The sequence below is a fragment of the Terrapene carolina genome, unplaced genomic scaffold (genome assembly GCF_002925995.2).
Source record: "Terrapene carolina triunguis isolate 2854851 unplaced genomic scaffold, T_m_triunguis-2.0 Scaffold165, whole genome shotgun sequence".
NCBI classification, from domain to species: domain Eukaryota; kingdom Metazoa; phylum Chordata; order Testudines; family Emydidae; genus Terrapene; species Terrapene triunguis.
Window position 1 is genome coordinate 1,263,037 of NW_020664516.1, and position 6,452 is coordinate 1,269,488.

The following is a 6,452-nucleotide window of genomic DNA, read 5'->3' on the forward strand; positions in this document are numbered from 1 at the left end:
GCCGCCAAAAGAGCTGTTTGATGGCGTGCTTGGAGGGAGGAGGAGGAGCGGGAACATGGCGTGCTCAGGGGAGGAGGCGGGGAAGAGGCGGAGTTGGGGCGGGGACTTTGGGGAAGGGGTTGGAATGGGGGTGGGGCAGGGGTGGAGTCAAGGTGGGGCTGGGGGCAGAGGTAGGTCGAGCACCGACCAGCAGGAGCAGAAGTCGGCGCCTATGGCCCTGTGGCAAATAAATGGTTATTGCAGCTCCCCGCTAATGGGTGGTTTGTGCAATTCAAAACAGAACTGGCTCCAGCCTCCACCCAGTAATCCGGGAAAACCTGGAGGGAGGCTGCCCGGGGTGGGAGAGAGGCTAGCAGTGAGCAAGGCAGCAACTGGCCCCAGAAAAGAAGTGACGCAGCAAGTGGGGAAGCCAGTAGATTCTGGCCTATAGGCCGGTTCAGGTTAAGAAATAAATTGAAGTTAAATTTGGGGCCTAAGTGTCGAGGAGTATGAGAAGTTGCTACTGAGAGAAGTTAGAGAGAAGTTGGAGACAAAGTGATGTGGGAAAGTCAGAGCTAGCAAGGACATGGCCCAGGGTTATGTCCCATTCAGTTGTGGTTATAACTGGTTGGAGCGGGGTTTATAAGGAGTGTATTCGAGAATTGCGAATATTTTATTCAAATGCTTCTCCGTTGATAGTCTGGGAAGGACATTGGCCCAGATGTTAATTTAAATAATAGGTGATGTTAAGAGCTAATAAGATGACGGAAATATCATTATGGTAAAGGGCAATTTAATGTTGATTAGTATTATTGGGAGGAGACCAGTAGCAGGGGGTAGCCGTGTTAGTCTGTATCTACAAAAACAACAAGGAGTCTGGTGGCACCTTAAAGACTAACAGATTTATTTGGGCATAAGCTTTTGTGGGTAAAAACCTCACTTCTTCAGATGTGGGAGGAGACCTGACATCTAGTGCCAAACTGGGGGACAAGGTATCACGGAGTGTGGGGGGACACAAGGCCCTGCACCCCCGGCTTCCTGCGATTCACCATGACTCTCAGCCAGCCAGTAAAGCAGAAAGTTTATTTAGACGACAGGAACACAGTCCAAGACAGGTCTTGCAAGCACAGACAACAGGATCCCCCCCCCCAGTTAGGTCCATCTTGGGGTCCCAGGGCTCCACAGCCCCCTTGGGAGGTCAGAGCCCTGTCTGCCTCCCAGCCATTCCACCAGCCAGCTCCTGAAACTCTCCCTTCAGCGACCCCTCCCACAGCCTTTGTTCAGTTTCCCAGGCAAAGGTGTCACCTGGCCTCTAACCCCTTCCTGGGTTCTCATGTTACATGCTCAGGTATCTTCCCTCAAGGCCAGTCTCCCATCCCCCAATGCAGACCGTCCTAGCCAACCTCCCCTGCCTTCCCAGCCAACACTCCCCACTCAGCATTCAAAGACCACATTAAGAACAGTCCCAGTTCATCACACAAGGACTTCAGGAGCAAACTGTATTTGCATAGAGCTGCCTACGCTGCCTGGGTGCTCAGCAAACGCCGCTGCTTTGCCAAAATGATCAGTTTTGGCTGGTTCTGGGTCACAGTTCACTGTAGTATTGAGTGCAGGGGTAATGAAATGTTGTTCTCCTTATTGGTACCTCTCTGATGGACCACAACCTTGTGGTGGTGGAGAGGCTTGCGTGGGCTAAAGACCCTCAGAGCTACATCATCCGGAGCTTTTATACTCCTCGTCGGGTCCCCCTTGGTGAGCAGGCCTGAGGCGAGGCTCCTGACTAACCATGGTACAAACTTCACAAGACCCCAACGGTGGATCAGGCGCATATAGAGGACCTTCTGGTACTCTGTGGCAGTGAAGGCGGATGAAGGCTGCAGCAGGAAGGAGGCCCCTGGTTGTCTTGGATCTCCTTGCCACTGGGTCAGGGTTTTCCTCCTGTCAAGTTTGGCGTGGTTACCGCCTGCACACTGGTTTCCCCACGTTAAAAGATTTCACACACAGGCCTCTGCCAAAGGGCTCAGACCCACACAAAGTCCTGTGGTGACGGATGAGTGGCGGGGAAGACAGGAGCAGTGATCTCTGGGAGTCTTTAGTCACAAATCTGCATGCAGGCGGCAGCTGTGTGATGGTCGTTTTGTGCTTGGATGAGACAGAAGTGCATTTCGGCAGCAGTGGCTGTGAATGAGCAGGGCCTCTTCGGGATCCCCTCTGCTCACCCCAAATGGGGAGGGGCCTAGAAAAGGTGCCCCAAACATCGGCCGTCCCACATTCTTCCAATGGAATGGCTGCCTCCAGTGGGATCGCTCAACTCCGCTGCCGAAACAGGAGACAGAAGACAATGAATTTCGTCACCTGGAATGTCCGCACCCCCATGCACTCTCAGCGCGGCGAATGCCCAGGAAGAAGAACTGCCATAATTGCCAGAGAACGGGCAAGACTCGACATTGACATTGCAGCTCTTAGTGAGACCCGCCGGGCCAATGAGGGCCAGGTAAAAGGATGGAGGTGGCTACACCTTCTTTTGGACAGGAAAGCCACCAAAGAGAGACGCGGTCACGGGACTGGCTTTGCCATGAAAAATAAGACCCAGTCAGCTTGTGGAGCTTCCCATGGGGATCAACGAGCATCTCATGACTCCTCGGCTCAAGCTTAGCAACACCCAATATGCCACAGTCATCAGCACACACGCCCCACACTCGATGATGAGGAAGACAATCAGGAGCAGTTTTATAGAACCCTTGATGCAGTTCTCACAGCCACGCCTAAGGCAGACAAACACATCCCCTCTGGGCGATTTCAATGCCAGAGTCAGATGGGATTTCCAACTCTGGAGCGGCACAATAGGCCAAGAAAGGGTTGGAAATGTAACGGCCCTTGCAGCCCCGGAGCACCAAGAGGACATGCGGCGTGGCCCCAGCCTCCCCAGCCCTGGAGCACCAGGAGGACATGCGGCGTGGCCCCAGCCTCCCCAGCCCCGGAGGGCGGGCGGTGCAGCCCAAGCCTGGGCCACCCTGGGAGACCTGAGCTGCGCGGAGTGGAAGCAGGAGAGGGGAGCCTGGGGGCAGAGCGCGGGTGGGGCCCTGCCTGGCTGTTTGGGGAGGCACTGCCTCCCCCAGCCTATGATACCCACCACCCATGTGCAACGCGGTCCCACAATAGCTCATCTAACGCTTAGCACTTAGAGATCGTACTCCCTCATTTCAGCTCTAGCGACCACTCAAAAAAAATTATCATTTGAGTCTAATCAGCTCTCTCTCTAAATGGCAGAAAGGGGGAAAGTCCTGGTTAACGGCTGAAATTGCTGACCAATCATGTGACAGAAACACCCTACACTGTCCTGCCAGGGCCGCTGACTAGCAGCCTGCGTGGCTTCCTGCTAGCCCCAGAGCTCGCAAGGCGCGAGGATGGAGCCTGGCGACTAAACCCAAACACCCAGCACAGTGGCACAGTGGACGCCTGCCTGGCCCATGTGTCTGCGTGCCAGAGCTCGCAAGGCGCTAGTCTGGATGCTGGGTGTTCTCTGAGCCGAGCTAGCAAAGTGGTGCCGCACACACGTACTGGCCCCATAACTCACAGGTGGGTGGATCAGAACTCTCCTTTGTAAAAGATGGGCCTGTTTCTTATGACTCTGGGCCTTCAAGCGCGGCAGCGACCGGCAGAGCACCAAGAACATAGGCCATGAGGCAAGAGGCGGTGGCCTGCCAGGGAGCTCCCCAGCACCTCTGGCTGCCTGGGCTGAAGGCGTGAGGCAGGCCTGCGCGAGGTGAGGGCCTCCTGTCCCGGCCTGAGGCAGCAGTGCTTCCTCGTCCCCTTTTCCCGCCCACACGGGCAGGCGACTGCTGCGGGAGCGCACAAGGGAGGCTCTCGGGACACTAGGCAGCTGTGTGTGGCTGTCAGGGGAAAGAGCCGAGGCTCCCGACTCGACCTGCCATTGGCTCGCGTGGCTCTGTGCTCCGTCAGCTGGGGCAGGCCAGGCTGCGGACGTGACTCAGGCTCGGGCAGCATGGCCACGCTTCCCTGGTGAGGCACGAGGCAGGCCTAGAAGTTTGCGCAGGCAATGGGAAAGTGGGAGGGAGGCAGGCTTAGAGCCGGCGTTTCTCCCTTCCCGCTGGGGCATAGGTGTTCGGGTAGCGACTCGTGCCTGGGTGAAGGTTTTGCACGTGGGCTTGAGGATTAAGCCCGAGCCCCTGGCATGGCTGCTCGGAGATGGGCTTTTGCGGCACGGCCCCCGCAGACTTCCAGGCAGCAGGTCAACCCACTGTGTCCAAGAGGGACGCCTTCGAGGCAGGAAAAGGGGACTTCACGGCTCCCAGTGGACTTTGAGGCGCCCACGAGGAGCACGCCTTCAACAGCATCCCTGGGGGAGCATAAACCACCCTCCTTTCAATTAACAGCTGAATGCACTCACCCATGATGCCACATTGACACCTACCAGCAGCTGGTTTGCCAGGGCCGCTGCCCAGCAGCCTACACCGCTTCCTGCCAGTGCCAGAGCTCGCAAGGCACTAGCCTGGAGCCAGGGCCACTAGCTGCTGCTTAAGAGGAGACTGCAGTGTGGCACAGTGGAAGCATGCTGGGCCCGTAGCCCGATGGATCAAAACCCTGTTCTGCTCGCACTGGGCTTCTTCTTCTTACACTGGGCCGTCAAGCGAGGGGGCGGCTAGCACCGCGCTAAGATCCTAAGGCAGGAGGCAGCTGACGCCAGCAGCCTGCTGGGGAGCTCCCAGAAGTTGTTAAGGGACAGAGACTCCTCAATGCCCTTAGTAACAAGGGTTTGGGGTTCACCAAGGCCAGGAAGGGGGTCACTCTGCCCTATAACCCTGGGTGTCAGGTCGCTGTGCAGCTCTGATCTCAGCAGCCCACAGCCTCACCCTGGTTACGCCCCACCTGGTTATTCCTTACAGGCTGACCTTACCCCACTACCAGCCCCACATTCACCCCCTAATCGTCCTACTGCCACCCAGAGGCACAGACATGGAGGTGCTGAAGGAGGGAGGTGTGACGGTAGGATGGGGGCTTCTCTAAAATGGCTGGCAGAAAGGGGGTGCTTAGCTCTGTCAGCGCCCTGCCCGGTTGCCTCGCTGACAGCGGATTCAGACATTTCTGTAAGGTGCATTTGTGAGAGAGAATTTCCCTCCCTCCATTTGTTGCCCTGTGGGGCCCCAGTGGCCTAATGGATAAGGCATTGGCCTCCTAAGCCAGGGATTGTGGGTTCAAGTCCCACCTGGGGTAAAGAGCTACTTTCTTCCCATATATTGCAAAGAACCCTTGGCCTTATTTTCACCAAGAAAGCTGAGGGATGTTTGAACACAAAGTACTGGATCTTGGGAACAATCCCCCAGAAATGTCATCTTCCACATGAGAGCTTTCTAGACCCATCAGTAGCATAACAGTTAATAGTAGTGTTTGTCTGAGAATAGAGTGAAGGGGAGTGTTTACTCAGAAACATCAATGGGTGAATCAGCCGGAAAGAGCAAGGCCCTTCAGAGAGAGAACGGATCTATCTGGAGACAAAGCAGCCCCTGAGAATGAGCAAGGGTGTGAAAAAAAGAGGTTCAAATACACCGCTACCCCGATACAACACAAATTCAGATAGAACGCGGTAAAGCAGTGCTCCGGGGGGCGGGGCTGCACACTCCAGCGGATGAAAGCAAGTTCAATATAACATGTTTTCACCTATAATGCAGTAAGATTTTTTGGCTCCCGAGCACAGCGTTATATCGGGGTAGAGGTGTATGCATTAGGTGTTAGGTTGGTCTGGCAAATTTAAAGAAAATACCAGTGCCCTTAGCAAGATGCAGACACTGTCTGTTTCTGACCTTTTCCTGGGAGTTCATTGAGAAATATTTTCCTTAATTATGTTATGGAATATAGGGTGGGCTATGAAGACACCATTCTTCCTGCTTTCCCCTTCTGAGACTATATGGCTACATGGCATGGGGCCTGTGATAAATGAATGGCGGGGGGAGCTCCCTTTTATGGACACCCAGCCAGCCAGTTAGCTACAAAATCCCTGTTAGTAGCTGTTCTCTACTTGCTTTACCTGTAAAGGGTTTAAAAAGCCCATAGGTAAAAGAAAGGGAGTGGGCACCTGACCAAAAGAGCCAATGGGAGGGCTAGAACTTTTTAAAATTGGGGAAAAAATTTCTCTTTCTCTGTCTGTTGTTGTTCTCTGGAGAGAGGGCACAGGGCTGGAGCTATGCTGTAAAAAGCTTTAAACCAGGTATGAAAAATCATCAAATCATCCCTAGAACTACTCATTGAACCCCAGATATGTAAGTAGATCAGGAATGTCTAGGAAGACGCAATTAGGTTTATCTCTTTTATTTCTTTCTGGCTTGTGGACTCCTCCGTGCTAACCCAAGGTGCTTTTGTTTTGCTTGTAACCTTTAAGCTGGACCTCAAAAGAGATATCTTGATGCTTAATTCGTATGTTTTTTTTTCAAATCTAGCAAAAAGCCTAAGGTCCA

General features: G+C 54.1%; 1 non-coding gene across 1 annotated transcript; it reads left to right on the forward strand.

The window, feature by feature from the left end:
• The first annotated feature begins 5,141 nt into the window (after positions 1-5,141).
• TRNAR-CCU lies at positions 5,142-5,214 on the forward strand. The gene has a single exon. It is a non-coding gene; the product is annotated as a tRNA-Arg (tRNA).
• The last annotated feature ends 1,238 nt before the right edge of the window (positions 5,215-6,452 follow it).